At 46.8% G+C, this 18,139-nt stretch overlaps 1 protein-coding gene across 5 annotated transcripts in view; it reads left to right on the top strand.

Annotated features, from left to right (window-relative positions):
- The window catches only part of SVIL (supervillin), a 235,164-nt gene that overhangs the window by 68,550 nt on the left and 148,475 nt on the right, over positions 1-18,139 (top strand). For all 5 annotated transcript variants that reach the window (XM_060006356.1, XM_060006359.1, XM_060006358.1 and 2 more), the window contains exon 3: positions 1,323-1,502. The gene's annotated coding sequence lies outside the window, so the exon portion shown is untranslated. The remainder of the gene's footprint in view (positions 1-1,322; positions 1,503-18,139) is intronic.

The following is an 18,139-nucleotide window of genomic DNA, read 5'->3' as shown; positions in this document are numbered from 1 at the left end:
ATAAGAGCAGTACAGGCAGTGAGGGAAGTGTTTCTAGTGAGGCCAATGTTCATAGCAGCATTATTTACGATTGCCAAGACATGGCAACAACCTAAGTGTCCATTGACAGATGAATGGGTAAAGAAGATATGGTACATACATGCAATGGAATATTACTCAGCCGTAAAAAAGAATGAAATAATGCCATTTGCAGCAACATGGATGGACCTAGAGATGATCATACTAAGTGAAGTAAGTAATACAGAGAAAGACAAATACCATATGATATCGTTCATATGTGGAATCTTTAAAAATGATACGAAGGAACTTAGTTACAAAACAGAAACAGACTCACAGACATAGAAAACAAACTTATGGACTTCCCTGGTGGCGCAGTGGTTAAGGATCTGCCTGCCAATGCAGGTGACATGGGTTCGAGCCCTGGTCCGGGAAGATCCCACATGCCATGGAGCATCTAAGCCCGTGCGCCACAACTACTGAGCCTGCGCTCTAGAGCCCGCAAGCCACAACTACTGAAGCCCACATGCCACAACTACTGAAGTCCGCATGCCTAGAGCCCATGCTCCACAAGTAGAGAAGCCACCGCGAGAAGCCCGCGCAACTCAGTGAAGAGTAGCCCCTGCTCGACGCAGCTAGAGAAAGCCTGTGTGCAGCAATGAAGACCCAAAGCGGCCATAAAGTAATTAATTAATTAAAACAAACTTACGATTACCAAAAGGGAAAGGTGGGGGGGAAGGGATAAATGAGGAGTTTGGGATTAATGTACACACACTACTATATATAAAACAGATTACCAACAAGGACCTACTGTATAGTACAGGAAACTATATTCAATATCTTGTAACAACCTATAATGGAAAAGAATCTGAAAAAGAATACAAATACATATATATGATACACTGAATCACTTTGCTGTACACCAAAAACTAACACAACATTGTAAATTAACTGTACTTCAATAAAAAGTTTTTAACATTGAAGATAAATAAATAAAATCTTCACTTGAAATCAGATTAAAGAGAAAAGACATCCCACAGGCTTTCAGATGCAGTGCAGGTCTCTGTAAAGTGAAGTCCTGGCTGTACCTACATCACTGCCTTGCATCTCTTCAGACATCAGTGGATCCCAGCATTGGGGCCCCCGAGACTACAGCGGGTCCTTGAAGCGAGGTGGAGGGAGCAGGGGGTGACTTTCTCAAAAGGCACACATGCAGATAGATGCTCGAGGCGGAATGCATTTCATACGCCTCGAAGGTGCGATGACTGTGGGTCTTACCATTTGCATCAGTGCATTGCTTCCCCCATGCTTCTTTATTCATTTAGATCGTGTGAAAACAGCTCTTCAAGACACACGGTCCCTCAAGTGACAACCTTCTGCTGAGAGCTTGGACCGCTCCTTGGGCTAGAAAGCGCGTTGGACGTCCTGGGTAAACATGAGACCGTGATCAAAGGCCGCACATTTTGGATGAGCCCAAGTGGTGTTTGTTTTCTCTTCTACAAGGGGTGAGTGTGTGTGCCTACACGCTTCAGTGAGGCAGATTTTAAAGTTGTATCTGACCCTTCTCAGCCACATTTCTGTCTTTTCTTATATGGAATGTAAATGGGCTATCGTAAAACCGTATTTTTAAAACCCAGTGTGTTCTAACTGGCTTGGCGTGATGTTAGAAAACATCCTGGTTTCTCAAGCGCCGCTTATAGCTTCTTGTAAAGATTTTTTTTTTTCTTGGGTGTGTGGTTTGAGAAATTATTTTTATGTGGTTATTGTTGTTTGGTTGTGTTTCCTTGTACATGTAGGGAGCATGTGTTTGGGGATTTTGAGGGGAGAATTTTTCTGTATTACTTTCATGAAAACATTCTTATTCTGAAAGAAGCATCTTTGTTCTAGAGCACAGAGCCACAGGGTTTTTCATTGATTATTATGAGAAGATGCTATTAGAAGTGTGTCCTACTTGAGGAAATTACCGACTTCAAAGACACCCTGACTTCAGAATCTGCATTTTCAGCTGTCCCCTGCCCTAGGTTTAGAGATGTTCACTAACTTCCGGCAACTTCCAATCACGGGAGAATTAGAGTCTGGTTATCTGGGAGGAATCATGTGAACATTAACCTGTCATTTTGCCTGTAAGGCCGTGCTAAAGGGCACTTTTGATATCTTGATCTTAAAAGAGCAGGAGAAGGTGGTCGAAAGGGAAAGGTATCATGTGCTCTGCTCACGTCGGCCCCTTGAGGGAAGCCTGCCTCTTGTCTCTGATCATGACCTGGTCGCAAGGTTAGTTTACAGTATCTGCTCATCGTTTTCAGAGAATCGGACTGTATTTAGCAGGTGCTGCCGACAGCATTTCAGATCCTTCCATGGTGGAAAACGGATTCAGTTCTCTCTGCTCGAGGGTGAGTCTGTGCGTATTACTTTGTTTCTCAAAAGCATCTTGTTTGCCTTGGGCTGCGGCCAGGCCTCTCATGGGGGTGCTGTGTGCTGTGTCACATAGCTCAGGCCTCAGCGCCCGACCTTTGCTTTATCTGTCAGATCGAGGGGAGTGTGTATCAAGCAGGCGGATGGCCTTTGGGAGACTCCAGGGGGCAAAAAAAGAGTGATGTTCATGAACCTGTACTAGACAGAGCCTTTGGGCAGATTTCTTTGAGACGTGGGAGTCTAGGTGACAGGAAAAGAGAAGAGAAGCGGACGGGTAAGAGACTGCTGGGCGTTCTGAAACAGCTCCATTCGGCTGCACTCAGAAGCCTGGATAGCATTTCACGGCTGGTGGGAGCCTCACGCTGTTTGGTTGGCGCGTACGTGTGTGGGTCTGTGCTTTTGGATGTTGGTAATGTACTTAGGGCGTTTCAGCTAACAGTGCCGCTAGTTTCACCGTTTAAGTAAAAACTAGGGTTGTTTTTTTTTTTTAAACTGCTATCCTACTACCAAAAACCTAGTACTGTCTGGCTCTCTAACTAGGAAAAACAAACAAGCCCTTAAAAATCCTCAAGGAATCTTTCTTTGTGATCTTTTATTCCATCCAATTGAAGATGGAGGTCTTATTTAAAATAAAATTTACCATCGAACAGGAAACAGTAACCGTGGGAAGAATATAAATACACGTTTGGACTTCTCTGTTCCTTACCTGCTCGCAAAGACACACACACACACACACACACACACACACACACACACACACACACACACACACACACACACACACACACACACACACACACACACACACACACACACACACACACACACACACACACACACACACACACACCCATACTTATACTTTGATTAAAAATAGGTAGCAAATGTCTTGCAGGGCAAACAGAAGGTACAGCGCAGTCAAGTAAGAGGTTGAATCGACATTGGAACAAGTCTTGACTTTTCATTTCACTTTCGTTTGGATACTTTTACTAACTCTCTGTGCTGGGCTTAAGGCTTTTCAAACATTCTTTGGCCCTGAGAGGGAGTTGTATAACCGTAAAACTGGAGAATCCTGGCCCTAGAATAAATGTTCCTTTAAAAACCCCAAGGACAGAAAATTGAACACAGCTGTGCAAGAGAAGAAGTGGAGGGAAAAAAGCGCCAAGCCCAGTGATGGTTCAGGGCTGTGGGCGCCCTGACCGAGTTTCCCAGGGTGCCTGGGGCTGTGGTTTCTTGATGAGGGCTGGGGAGCTTCAGTGTTCTTTTTGCAAGTTTCAGGAAAAGGTCAAGACCTTCCTTCAGAGCGGTAGGTGTCTGTGATGTGGTGAAGAGCACATCCTGGTTGTTGGTGGTGTCTTTTCCTAACCGTAGTCTTTTGTTTTCCCTGGAGAGGATAGGAGTGTCTGGTCACTTTTTGAGACGCCATTATTCCGCAAACCTCCCAGTTCCTACTGAAAAGTAAACCTCAGAACTTAAGCGTGTGACACCAGAGTCAGAAGAGAGACAAGATTTTTGAGCCCCAGATTCTCTCACTCCTCTGGCCGCACGATCAAGAGTTTTCCAAAGAATCAAGAGCTTTGCAGCGTGGTCCTGAGAACATGGCCCTTTGTTTCTTGGTGCTCCCCTGGGATGAAAGCCGTGATGTTGCCTGTCGGATGTCTGCCGGCCAGGTCCCACTGTTTGGGTGGTAGCCCACGGGTAGCCATCACCGTGGACCCCAGCCTCTGTGCAACCTGGGATTATTAATCACTTAGCTCTTTGTCAGACCGTGTAATGATGATTCATACTTCTTCCTCTACAAGATTAGATTACTATAATTTCCATATCCTGGACTGCCCACTAGGGATTTGAAGTAATACTTGTCGGTATAGAAAGCAGGATCGTGTTTCTGGGGAGAAAGGCCTGAGCTTGCCCACTTGGCCATCATCAGAAAACATTTAGGGAGGGCCCTGTCAGGAGGCTGACTCTGGAAATCGATCCTGCCGTCCAGGTTCATCACGCAGTTCGCTTCCCTCCCTGCGCTGGTCCAGGTGCCGTGGATTTGCATAAGTGATGCTAAAAGATCAGGATGCCCGGGAGCTCGGCACTGAAATTAGTCCCCGTCTAATGAGGAAAGTCTTCCCCAAAGAGGTATGTGGAAAGAAGGTAAACTAATTCGGGCTTGTGGGATGCTCTTCCCAAAGCCAGCGGGGACCGTGATCCCAGACTGGGGGCTGCGGAGAGAGTAATGGGGGGCGGGCCGTAAAGAAAAAAATTTTTTACTTTTAAAACAACTCTGGGTGCTCTCCCTGTAAAATAGGTATTATTCATTCCTTTCCTCCAAGGAACATTTATTGAACATTTACTATGTCTTAGGCACTGATCTGGGCACTGGAAATTAACAACCATCTACAGAACAGACAAAAATCTCTCTCCTCTTGGAATTCACGTTCTCAGGGCGCTGGTGGGGGGTGGGGAATGTAGGCTGCGTAAAGCAGAGTCAGGGACTTGGGAGAACCTGGAAGGACTCCTAAATAAGTGTCGTCCTTTGAGGGTGTATTTGCGGCTACGTTTCTTCTCTTCACTCTGATGCGGGGCACGCTCTCCATCCCACTGATGAGGTTACCAGATGTTTGCAGTAGATCCTCTGAAGGGAGTTCCCCATACACGCTACTAAGTCCACGCCGGCATAGCAAGTCTGGCAGATAACTTCAGGGTCTGTGAGGGCATCATCCACTCCAGACCGAGTCTCTATCTGAGGGAGCTGAGGGGTGACCCTGTGTTGTTATTTCCTGCCCTGCTGTCTCATTAGTACTTCTCACTCCAGAAGGCCTGGCGCTCACACACTTTCTCTCTCCTTGGACCCCTTTCCATCGTCCATATTGCACTCTTCTTTTCTTTCTCTTAATTCTCTCCCTTTTTCTTTGGTGACCGTGACACAGTGCTTTGCCTCAGAATCACAGAGTCTCAGGTTTTTAGAACCCAGTGGGACCGTGGGAGTCAACCTAGAGCAGCAAGTTTTTGGCCTCTGGACTGACCAGGCTTTAACCTGGAGCCGTGAAATGAGAAAATATCAGAAAATGAAGTCGGTGTTTCAGACCCCAGTCAGTGGGTCCCCATATCTTCCCTTTGTTTCCTTTTCTTGAAACTTTTCAGCTTTCAGCATCATCTCTCTGCCCCAGGGGTTCCTGCCCCCTGAACTCAGCCCCCCAGCCCACGCTGCCTGCACGGCTGACGCCACCTGCTCACCCTGTTCTCCCACACGCAGCCGCCCAGGCGGTGCTCTCCTTCTCAACTTCGTAGCCCCGGCCCCCCAGAACAAGAGTCTCTGCCTCGGCCTTAGGGTGGGAAGCCACCACGTGCGCTGCCAGGGAGCCGGCGTTCCGGAGCCGCAGTGGGAGCCGCAGACACGTTTGAAGCCGCCGCGCGTAGTGGTTCAGTTTGATAGAATTATTGGTGCTGCGGTTCCACTTCATTACAGGATTATTAGGCGCTTGTGGGTTGGCCCAAGTGTGCAGCCATCGCTTAGAATTGTGTTTCTGGCGGAAAAGAAGGGGAGTGAACGTGATAACGGAAGCCCATGGACGGGGAGACTGCACGCGCTGTGCTCCCACCCAGGGCCGCGTGGGCTGTCGGACTGTGTCGAGGCTGGGAGACCGTGGCTGCAGAGAGGGCACCCCCGTCCTTCCTGTCCCCGGCGTACCTCTGAGGGCTGGAGTTTGCCCCTGGTTCTCCTTTGTGCATCTCGGCGCAGACACGCACCTTTGCACGGCCCCCCAGGAGGACCGCAGAAGCTTTGTGTTTTCACGCAGGAGTCAGGGCTGTCTGTCCCCTCTTGGCGTTTGGGGTCAGCCAAGGGAACCACTTTTGGTGCTAACCTTTGTGATGTCAAGCCCTCGTGGAAAGGATCAAGCGTCTGGGTCTGCTTCCGTGTCCGAGTACCTCCCTCCACCGGCTGGAGCCCTCCAAGCCCGTGTTCCCTTTGAGAAGCCACCTCTGCGTTTCTGCCATGTGATGAATTCACAGCAGTCCCATACTCTTAGATGCATAGCAGCCTAAACAGAGCATGTCACACTTGGTACGTCTCCCGTTACTCTCAGGACTCAGCGTGGTGTCCAGGAATGCAGTGCTGGTCCAGCCCTGTGAGAGGCTGTATCCCCTCCCTGCAGCCAGGACTCATAAAACACGGGCCAAGCTCCCTCCCTGGCAAACTCGCATTTCATCTGGACCTTGAGGCCAGCGGTTCTGTTCGTGCTGAGCGTTGGTTCTCCACCCATCTCTCTTGAAGCAGCAGCGTGGGAGAGAAGAGCTGGCCTGCTCATCTGGTGCTCAAGCCAGTGACCTACACGTGACCTTGGAGCTCGAAATATTGTCATCCAGACCACTGAAGCTCTCCCTGAGCTTTGAGAGGGAGAGACAGACAGAGAGACAGAGAGACAGAGATTGATTGATTTAGACTGTCTGGGGGAGGGTGATTTATTGGTTGAAAAATATTGTTAACCAACGATAATATCCCCCCTTTTGCTTTCTTTAAACCTACCCAGCGGTTAACATTTATCCATCCGTGGTGCAGGCAGCCCAAGCTCAGACTCACCGGGGTGTATTAGTGTAGCGTTAGGAGACGGTCAGATGCGTCTGGAAGGCGCGGGGAGGATGGGCTTGGGGAGGTGATCACCGGGGTGTATTAGTGTAGCGTTAGGAGACGGTCAGGTGCGTCTGGAAGGCGCGGGGAGGATGGGCTTGGGGAGGTGTCGGTGGAGGACGGAGGGGCCGTGGAGGCTCTTGCAGCAGTCCTGGCGAGAGGCCGTTGAGAGCAGGGATGGGGGAGGGCAGGCGGGGAGGACCCCAGGCAGCAAGATGTGGTCACGGCTGCGAGGTGAGGGCCGAGCGCAGCCAGGAGAACGGGAGCCGTCGAGACGGGAGGATCGCGGCAGAACTCACCCTGGGACGGGTAGAGACCTCGTGCCGCCGGAAGTGGTCAGAGAGTGTCAGACGCCGCCGGCCAGAGGCCAAGTCCACCGGCGGGCTCCGTGGTGGGGGAGCAGGTCCTGGGATGCAGAGGGAGCTGGAGTCCAATTGTAAACCTGTTGCGGGAGCCTGTGGCTTCTGGGGCTGGAGGGGACAGTGGTCACGGACGATGAGTGAAGGGGAGAGAGGAAGAAGGTGGGCACGGGCTGGGAGGCGGAGGTAGGCTGGAGGAACTTGGGGGCGGAGATGAGAGAGGCGGGAGCATAGATGTTCTTGGGCTTGTGCTCCCCGCCTAAGGTGAACTGAAGAGAAGCTTCATCTCATCTCTGCCGTGGCCTTCCCCAGGGCTGATCCTTTCTAGCACGGAAGGCCAGCGTGAGTGACCCCCAGGAGGGCCAGTTCAGGATGTTCGGATCTAAGTTTTATGCTATAGCATCTGAGAGGACAGAGGATACTGAAGCACCCTCAGATGACCTGCCCCAGCACTTGGAAGGCCGAACACTGGTCTTGTCCTTTTATTTTCAAGAATGACACCTCCAAGACCGTAGCACTCTAGAGTTGAAAAACCTGTTTGCTGTATTTGTAGTTGGATGAAATGTTGAGAGGACCCGGTCTCTTCCCTTTCTGAAGAGTTGTTTTCTTACTGTTTCTCAAGTGTCGATCGTGTTTGGCGGTGGATTGAACTGCGGAAAATGAAGGGGAGGGATCCTGTTCTTTGACTGGCCCTAGGCATTAGAGATGCTCTTTTCAGTATCCGGACAACCTGCCAAGTAAACATGTTTAATTGGAAAGCAATGCTCTCCTTTTCTTACTCTGTATCAAATATTTTACTTTGGGGCCATGACTTCCCTTCTTGTAGGGGAAAAGAAACATTTCCAATTCAGATTTCTTAAGATGGCCTTGATGACAGGCAAATCTACGTAGATTTACTCAAAGTACAATTATGGTAAGTAACCCAGTTACAGATGGGTTGCATTTGGAAGTTTCACTTGAAGTCGATTTTTTTTTAGTGTTTAGACTTAATTTTGAGATAATTATAGATTCGGATGCGGTTTTAAGACTTGCTACAGAGAGAGCCTGTGTACCTTTTACCCATTTTCCCCCAATGGTAACATCTGGCAGAACTAGAAATCGACATCATCACCAGGATATTGGCTTTGATGCAGAGTCAGTAGAACAGGAGAAGGATCCCTCATGCTGGCCTCTCGTAGCCCCGTCACCGCATCCCTAACCTCTGATGTGCCTCCCACGTCTACGATGTTATCTTTCAGGAATGTGGTATAAGTGCAGTCACACAGCATGTAAACTTTGGGGACTGGCGTTCTTTCACTCAGCGCAATTCCCTGGATATTCATCCGGTTGCTGCATGTATCAGTAGATTGTTGCGTTTTATCGCTGAGCAGCCTTCCACGGCGTGGGTGCGCCAGGTTTATTAAACTGTTCGTCCATCGAAGACATCTGGCTGGTTTCCAGGTTTCGGTTATTGCAGATAAAGCTACCGTGAACACTTGTGTTCAGGATTTTGTATGAAAATACGTTTCCATTTCTCTGGAATAAATACCCAGGGATGCAGTTGCCAGGCCATACGGTAGTTTGCTTTGGCAGGTTTCGTTTTTGAAGAAGCCGCCGAGCTGCCTCCCCGGGTAGCCATTTTCTGTTCCCACCCGCGACGTGTGTCCCGCTTCTCCTTGCTAGCGTTTGGTTTGGTCACCGTTGTTTTCATTTTTGCCATTCTGATAGGTGAGTAGGGATATCTCGTTGCTGTTTTTTTGTTTGTTTGGTTGTTTTTTGCGGTACGCTCACTGTTGCGGCTTCTCCCGTTGCGGAGCACAGGCTCCGGACGCACAGGCTCAGCGGCCATGGCTCACGGGCCCAGCCGCTCCGTGGCACGTGGGATCTTCCCGGACCGGGGCACGAACCCGCGTCCCCTGCATCGGCAGGCGGACTCTCAACCACTGCGCCACCAGGAAAGCCCCTCGTTGCTGTTTTAATTTGTATTTCTCTAATGGCTAACGGTGTTGAACATCTTTTCATGTGCTTATTTGCCACCTGTCCTTCATCTTCTTTGGTGAAATGTCTCTTCATATCTTTTGCCTATTTTCTAATTGGACTGTTGGAGTTTTTGCTGTTGAATTTTGAGAGCTCTTCCTATGGTCTGTGTAGTTGTCCTTTCTCAGGTATGTAACCTGCAGATACTCTCTCCCACTCCCTAGCATATCTTTTCGTCCTCTTAACGCAGTCTTTTGCAAAGCAGAAGTTTCACATTCCGATGAGTCTCCTTTGTCATTTTTCATGGCTTGTGCTTTTGGGGTCAAGTCCAAGAACTTTGTCTAGGTCGTGAAGATTTTCTCCTGTTTTTTTCCCTAAAAGTATCATAGTTTTATATTTTACACTTAATTTTGTGATTCACTTCGGTTAATTTTTGTATAAGTTGTAAGGATTAGACTTAAGGGTTTTGGGTTTTTTGTTTTGCTTTGTTTGGGTTTTTGTTGTTGTTTTTTTGTCTATGTCTGTCCATCTGCTCCAGCACCGTTTGTTGAAATGGCACCTTAAGTCAAAATTCTGTTGGGTATATTTGCCTGGTATATTTCAGGGTTCTCTATTCCACTATTATAGCTTTATAGTAAGCCTTAACGTGGGGTACATTGACTACTCTCACTTTATTCTTCTTTTTCAAGATTGCTCTAGCTATTCTAAGGCCTGCGCCTCTTCCTATAAATTTTAGAATAAGCTCGTCTTTATCTACCAGAATCCTTCCGGGCACGTTGATAGAAATTGCATTAAATCTACAGATCGTTTTGGGGAGAACTGACATCTTTACCGTGTGGACTCTTCCAGCCCATGAACACAGTGTATGTGTATTTGTTTAGTTAGGTCTCCTTGGATGTCTTTCATCAGCCTTTTATAATTTTCAGCATACAGATCCTGTATATGTTTAGTTAAGTTTATGTCTATTTTTTTGTCATGATTGTAAAAAGCATTGTGTTTTAATTTTGGTTTCCACATGTTCATTGTTTATTATAAAACAGGTACCATAGAATGTAGTTTCTCTTGAGATCAATATCATAAGTAGTCATGGTTTCTAGATTAACCCACAAAAGCCAGATTAAAAGTCATACTGGGGGCTTCCCTGGTGGCGCAGTGGTTGAGAGTCCACCTGCCGCTGCAGGGGACACGGGTTCGTGCCCCGGTCCGGGAAGATACCACATGCCGCGGAGCGGCTGGGCCCGTGAGCCATGGCCGCTGAGCCTGCGCGTCCGGAGCCTGTGCTCCGCAACGGGAGGGACCACAGCAGTGAGAGGCCCGCGTACCGCAAAAAAAAAAAAAAAAAGTCATACTGAAGCTGATACAATGAAGTCACTAGAAAGAATGGTAGACTACCATATGGTTATTATCCTACTAGTATTAAATAATAGCAAATGAGGAATAGTTACTTATCAAATATCTCGGAGAGGTCTAAGTCTAGTTCTTAATTTATAAAATGTGATGTTCCGTTTTCTTCATGGGTATATCATTAAATCTACTCTCATGCATATCAGTTCTGATTACTGTCAAGTTTTTGGGAAGAAGTATGTATGACAAGAGTTTCCTGATTTCACGATATAAGAAAAAAAAAAGAAAAATGGAGGAAAGTATTTAAACAGATTGCGCAGGTAGAATTAACTGGACTTTGAACAAAGACAAGAAGCAAGTATGAAAGAAGCAGCCTCGGAGAATTATTCTACTAGACTCCAGTGCATTAAGCTAGGCCAGTTTGATGCTGCAGGGACCAGTAACCTCAGAGGCATCCAAAAGTTAGATGTTTCTTTTGTGGGAATGAATCTTTTTTAGGAAAACAACAAAAAACAAAAAACCCTGCATTGTTGCAGTAACAGTGTTATCTTTTCTTGAAAGAAAGACCCAGATAGTCAACTGTTTCATGTAAGTTTTTATTTATTTTTACCCTGCTTGCTCCAGGAAGAATGTAAAGCAGCTTATATAAATATATAAAACAAGATCAAATAAAATTAAAAAGGAGTAGAAAGCAAAATTGGTCAAAGGGAAAATAAGGTGAGGGCCAGGACAGAGATTAGGAAGTGACTGTGAAGCTTTGCTTGTCTGCTTGAGGTGAGTAAAAAATGTGGCTTGGACAAATTGTCTTTTTTTTTTAAATTTTATTTAATTTTTTTTTGAATTTTATTTTATTTATTTTTTATACAGCAGGTTCTTATTAGTCATCCATTTTATACATATCATTGTATACACGTCAATCCCAATCTCCCAATTCATCACACCACCATCCCCCCTGCCTCTTTCCCCCCTTGGTGTCCATACGTTTGTTCTCTACATCTGTGTCTCAATTTCTGCCCTGCAGACCAGTTCATCTGTAACCATTTTTCTAGTTTCCACATATAGGCGTTAATATGTGATATTTGTTTTTCTCTGACTTTCTTCACTCTGTATGACAGTCTCTAGATTCATCCACGTCTCTACAAATGACCCAATTTCATTCCTTTTTATGGCTGAGTAATATTCCATTCTGTATATGTGCCACATCTTCTTTATCCATTCGTCTGGCGATGGGCATTTAGGTTGCTTCCATGACCTGGCTGTTGTAAATAGCACTGCAGTGAACATTCACCTCACACCAGTTAGAATGGGCATCATCAGAAAATCTACAAACAGCAAATGCTGGAGAGGGTGTGGAGAAAAGGGAACCCTCCTACACTGTTGGTGGGAATATAAGTTGGTGCAGCCACTATGGAGAACAGTATGGAGGTTCCTTAGAAAACTAAAAATAGAATTACCATATGACCCAGCAATCCCACTCCTGGGCATATACCCTGAGAAAACCATAATTCAAAAAGACACGTGCACCCCAATGTTCATTGCAGCACTATTTACAATTGACAAATTGTCTCTAACCCTTGAGCAAAACATGAAGCCAGTGTTTTTGGTTTTAGTTTTTTTTAACATCTTTATTGGAGTATAATTGCTTTATAATGGTGTGTTAGTTTCTGCTTTATAACAAAGTGAATCAGTTATACATATACATATGTCCCCTATCTCTTTCCTCTTTTGTCTCCCTCCCTCCCACCCTCCCTATCCCACCCCTCTAGGTGGTCACAAAGCACCGAGCTGATCTCCCTGTGCCATGCGGCTGCTTCCCACTAGCTATCTATTTTACGTTTGCTAGTGTATATATGTCCATGCCACTCTCTCACTTTGTCCCAGCTTACCCTTCCCCCTCCCCACATCCTCAAGTCCATTCTCTAGTAGGTCTGTGTCTTTATTCCCGTCTTACCCCTAGGTTCTTCATGACCTTTTTTTCCCCTTAGATTCCATATATATGTGTTAGCATACGGTATAATTCAAAAAGAGTCATGTACCAAAATGTTCATTGCAGCTCTATTTACAATAGCCCGGAGATGGAAGCAACCTAAGTGTCCATCATCGGATGAATGGATAAAGAAGATGTGGCACATATATACAATGGAATATTATTCAGCCATAAAAAGAAACGAAATTGAGTTATTTGTAGTGAGGTGGATGGACCTAGAGTCTGTCATACAGAGTGAAGTAAGTCAGAAAGAGAAAAACAAAGCCGGTGTTTAATCATGAAGGCTGCCCAGGGTATCTGCCGTCTTTCACCTGGCCACCGGACTGTCTGTCTAGAAGGAGGTGTCGTCCTGCAGGGTTAATTAATGACAGGAATTCAGATCGTGCTTGGGCGGCCTCTGCTGACTGAAGCAGCTGCTGTTCTGAGAGCTAACAGCCGGGTACCTGCCCCCGGGGGCGGTGCAGAGCCTTGGCCCAGCCCAGAGTTCTGAACTTTGTGCTTTATATTGAAGTCAGGATGATCCAGACGTTCTGTTATGCTTCCCAGCGACAAGGACACCCACAGGTGTAAGGATTTTTGTAGGCAGAGTTGCAACAGTAGTTTGAGTATCTAAAAAACATAAATAGGGCTTCCCTGGTGGCGCAGTGGTTGAGAGTCCACCTGCCGATGCAGGGGACACAGGTTCGTGCCCCGGTCCGGGAGGATCCCACGTGCCGCGGAGCGGCTGGGCCCGTGAGCCATGGCCACTGAGCCTGCGCGTCCGGAGCCTGTGCTCCGCAACGGGAGAGGCCCCAACAGTGAGAGGCCCGCGTACCGCAAAATAAATAAATAAAGTAAAAAACATAAATAGCCTTTTAACAAGTGCTTGTGCTTGATGGTTCTTCCTCGCCCTGCCCATTAGTTACGTTTCTTCTGGTCTTTGAGTGAATTGAGCAGCCTGAGATCCATCTGAAGACAGATCCATCCATTCAGAGCGTGGTCTTTGGTTTTAAGGCAAAACCTTTGTGTTGTTTTAGAGAAATTACTTCTAGCACAATTCTATCTTCCGATGACTCATTTTCTATTGGAAATTCTCTTGTTGGAAGTGGGAAGAAACCCACAGATGTCTACACAACTTGCAAACTGGTAAAGAGGCGTGTGCCTTTACAGCAAACTGTTTATGCGTGTATAGGTGTGTTACTTCCTTTTTGAGAGTCTATATCTGAGCTGGTTATGTGTTCTTTTATACCCCAAAGACTAGAATTAGAAAAACGTTTGCCAGTCAGTTCCGTATTGTTGTAGCCCGTTCGGGAGATTGCTGGTGCATTTTTAGTTTCTCTGTAAAACAAGCTGAAAGACAATGTGACAGTTCTCATTGCATTTGAAATTGCTGCTGGCCAGGCCTGTTGCAACAGCTGGTGGGCGCCTCTGAGTTTCAGGAGCTATTTCTGGTGGATGATCTGGGATCAAGGCTCTCCAGTTCAGGCCATAAAAGGCCCGTCCCATGTGGAGCTGCTCCACTGCTTCTGACGGCGTCCTCAGAGGCTGAAGTGTCCTCAGGTTTTGCTTGGATTTACCCAGGAATGGATGGCCACACCAAGGCCAGATTGCGGAAGTTCAGTGTCAGGGGCACCAGGGGACCGACAGCTTCAAAAAGAAGACACTTGTTGATAATACTTTGGCGATCTTTTTTCAGAGAAACTTTTGGGATGTAGCCTTCACCTGTTTATTGCACTTGCCACCCAAACGCCATTTGGAAAGCACCGTTCTATATTTATCCTCTTCTGAATCATCACTTCTGATAGATGCAGTTGCCTTGTTTGCATTGTGATACTTGGTTTTGTACAGTGTTCCCTGGGCTCACTTTTGATATTTTGCTTTTTGTTTAGAATTTGAAAGTAGTATTCATTGAAAGGAGACGCAAAGAAAATACTTGAGGACAGCCAAAGCCGAATTAGAGGATATAACGTGTTTTGTTTTGTTTATTTTTTAATTAGAAAAATAAGGAATTACAGAGTGATTTTTTTCCCCCTTTAACTTAGAGGAACAAGGATTATACAGAAATTTGAAGTAAGTGAAAAACCTTCCTATAAATCTAAACGCAGTTGTTTTTTCTTAAGTGTCATCTGTCTGAGCATGCCTCCTAAGGATTTGTTGATTTCAAACACTGGAATGTTCCTGCCAGTATGTGCTAGTAATTGCATACTCCTCTGAGTACCCTTGGGCATGTTTTTTGGTTTTGGAATGATTGGGGGTTTTTTCTTAAAAACAAAAGAACTTACTTTATGGTACAGCGAAGTTGGTACTAACAATTTCGTCAATAGAATCTAGAAGGTACCTCCTGTCTGAATGTTAGCACTTGAAGCCTTGGAATTAAAAGCATGATACACAATACACAGTACTTCAGTCATTGTACCACAGGTATGAGGTTGAAGTTCAGAAGGGCAAGTTTTATTTCGCGCCTATTATGAACCCACGGGGAAGCGTAAATCACCAGCAATCCTTTTGTGTGATCTTTGTTTTAGGGTTCTTTACCTTGACTCGGATTCTTTAAGCTTGATTTATAGAACTTCTTATGTTTCAGAATTTATTTATTTTTTAATCTCACTTTAGTTTCTAGATTTGGGGCTCTATTTCAATTTTTAATTCTCCAAGAAAATAATGTTGTATCATTCCTGTAAAGCCCTAGAGACAGCTGTCGTCTCTCTGTAACGTAGCTTTTGGTGATTTGCTTGTGCTGAAAAAAACATGGTTTCTTTGATTTTTTTCTTTTGTTTGTTTGTTTTTGTTTTCTTTTTATTTCTTTCTTTATTTTAAAGATGGTTTCTGCATACTGTGTCAGATGGACCAATAGGGGCAGTCATTATTTTTATCAGGTAGAAAAACAGAATATTTATAGAGATGAACCTCATCGGTGAATACTGCCGTGGTTCTCAACCAGCTAGCGTGCCACAACCCTAGGGGCATTTGGAAATGCTTGGGGTGATTCTGTTTTTCATAATAACTACAGCTGGCGTTTGGGGGGATGTGGCTAAAATTATTAATGCCTTGTAATATGGGACAGTCCCCTGTGGTAGAGCATGGCCCTGGCCAAAATGCTGGTGGTGTCCCCCGCTGAGAAAAACTGCAGGGTATCAATGATTCCCTCGATCCCAGGGAGAAGCATCAATAAACTAGGCCTATAGGGTTGCCTCTTCTCACCAGCCCAGGAGAAGTCTTGGGAAGCCAAGCAGTGGGGTGTCCTGCCAGGAGAGATCATCCTTGTCTCTCCCTGAGAAGGTGGCACAGATGGGCAGAGAGAGGCCGTTGGCTCATCTTGTTTCCCCCTGTCGGGCCCGGGACCGTGCTCGTCATCTCCCGGGGACACGCTAACTCTAGTGCCCCGAGCACACTGTTCCAAGCAAAATTCGGTCAAAGCACCCAGCTTACATTACTTGCACTCAACACACACACACAGATACCCTTGCTTGTACTGGGGGACATCCTGTTTCTTGGTCACCACACCACTGCACGATTTTGAACTTCAATTCAGCATGAACACCTTTGGCAACACCTGAGGTCATTTAAAATTTTACAATTCAGAAATTGTATCCAAAGAAAAGGGCTTTTGCAAGGCTGTCCGGAGAGCTGCAGCGTTCAGGGTCAGAGGCTGCAGAGAGCTGTGGGGAGGGACCACCAGAGGCGTCTCTTCATTGCTGGTGTACAAAGGAAGTCATCTTCTCACTCCAGGGCGGCCTGGGCTTTTAGGGTACTCGCTGTTTTGTATTAACACACTGATCTCGGGGCCTCACTGTGACCAGGAGAATTCCCCGATCCGGACCTTTCCTGCACTTCCAGCCTCCTTTTTTTTATAGCTCTGAACCAGAAGCCCCTTTGTCACCATCCCCACAGGTCGCCAAGGTGGCTAAGTCTGTGTCTGAAAGGAAGCGCTTGCCCCGCACTTCCTCGAGAGCTTCCCAGTTCCTTTACCTGGATGACTGCGTCGCCCTTAATGGATCCTTCTGCCCCAGGCTCTCCGCCGTGCATCCATCCTCAGAATGACCTTGCTAAACCAAGATCGGAGCAAAAGCCAAACGTGCATAGTTTCCCACTGATGAGAGGCTAAAGCCCAGCTCCCCAGCCTCCCCCTCAGGGCCTTTCATGCCACTATCTTTGCTGGGCCCCCCTCGCTGAAATGTTCTGCCTTCCCTTGCTTGCCAGGGAAGTGATTTTTTTTTTTTTTTTTTTTTTTTTGCGGTACGTGGGCCTCTCACTGTTGTGGCCTCTCCCGTTGCGGAGCACAGGCTCCGGACGCACAGGCCCAGCGGCCATGGCTCACGGGCCCAGCCGCTCCGCGGCGTGTGGGATCTTCCTGGACCGGGGCACGAACCCTTGTCCCCTGCATCGGCAGGCGGACTCTCAGCCACTGTGCCACCAGGGAAGCCCCAGGGAAGTGATCTTAAATGAGATTTTCCGGGAAGCCTCCTCTGACCTTCTGCCTCTGGGTTCCGGGACCTTGACTGTGCTTTAGCCCACAGGGCCCTGGCACCGTGTCCCAGGCTCCCTTCCTCGGTAGGGGTGCCCAACAAGGCACCTGGGTCCCAGCCCCCGTGCGGCCCCAGGATCTAGCCCGAGCCCACTGCACAATGGCTGTTCCACAGGTGTGAGTTGCTAGAGTTGAATGCATTGAGATCACCTGTGGATTCTTCATGTCGAGACACTTAACTGAGCTCCATAAAATACTTTTGCTGTTATATATTATTCACGACAGAAGTGGGTGTTCAGTGTTAATAAGTTCTATGTTTTTTTCCCATATCTCATAACACAAGCAGAAAGACTTGTTCTCCTATTACAAGCCTGCTGGGGTTTCTGTATATGTGCTTTTGCCAAGAGAAGAAATTAAGGTGCGTGCGATGAAATCAGCCCCTTCATTATTGGAGCTTTGCCGAAAATGAAGAAACTCGTCTCGTGCTGTGCGTTGATTTAGGTACTTTTCCCAAGAATTAAGCTTCATCCCTACGGTGAAACGTCTCTGGGTGGTTTGCACTGCTGACCTTGGAAGGGGGTGCAGCACCTGGGTGTGGGTTCAAAGAGATCTCCGTCTCACTTTGTCATGGCCACGCCCTGACGCAGGAGGTTTTCAAAGTGTATTCACCTGGTAACTTGCTTATTCTCTTCTGAAAGTTTATCCTTTAATCCCAAGCAAGTTCATAACCTATTTCTAACCGGCTTTTGTATGCATAGAGTCGAAAAAAGTGCTTTCCTATTTGCTGTGGGATCGACTTGCCCGTGTCCCAGCCCCATGTCAGCACGTAGTGCGTTGAGTGTTTCACCTCAATATCACACACCTGTGTGCAGATCTCCCGGTCCGATGCATGTTTCCCGTCCTTGGTGAACTCATTCCCTACCGGGGTTCAGACGTGGACATAACAGAGCTGTTACCCAAGGAGGCTGGAAGGGATGAACAAAAACAACATCATTACTGTGTGCCAGGCTCAAGGCCAC

The sequence above is a fragment of the Delphinus delphis genome, chromosome 2 (genome assembly GCF_949987515.2).
Source record: "Delphinus delphis chromosome 2, mDelDel1.2, whole genome shotgun sequence".
Taxonomy (NCBI): domain Eukaryota; kingdom Metazoa; phylum Chordata; class Mammalia; order Artiodactyla; family Delphinidae; genus Delphinus; species Delphinus delphis.
This window is presented reverse-complemented; position numbering and strand designations above follow the sequence as displayed.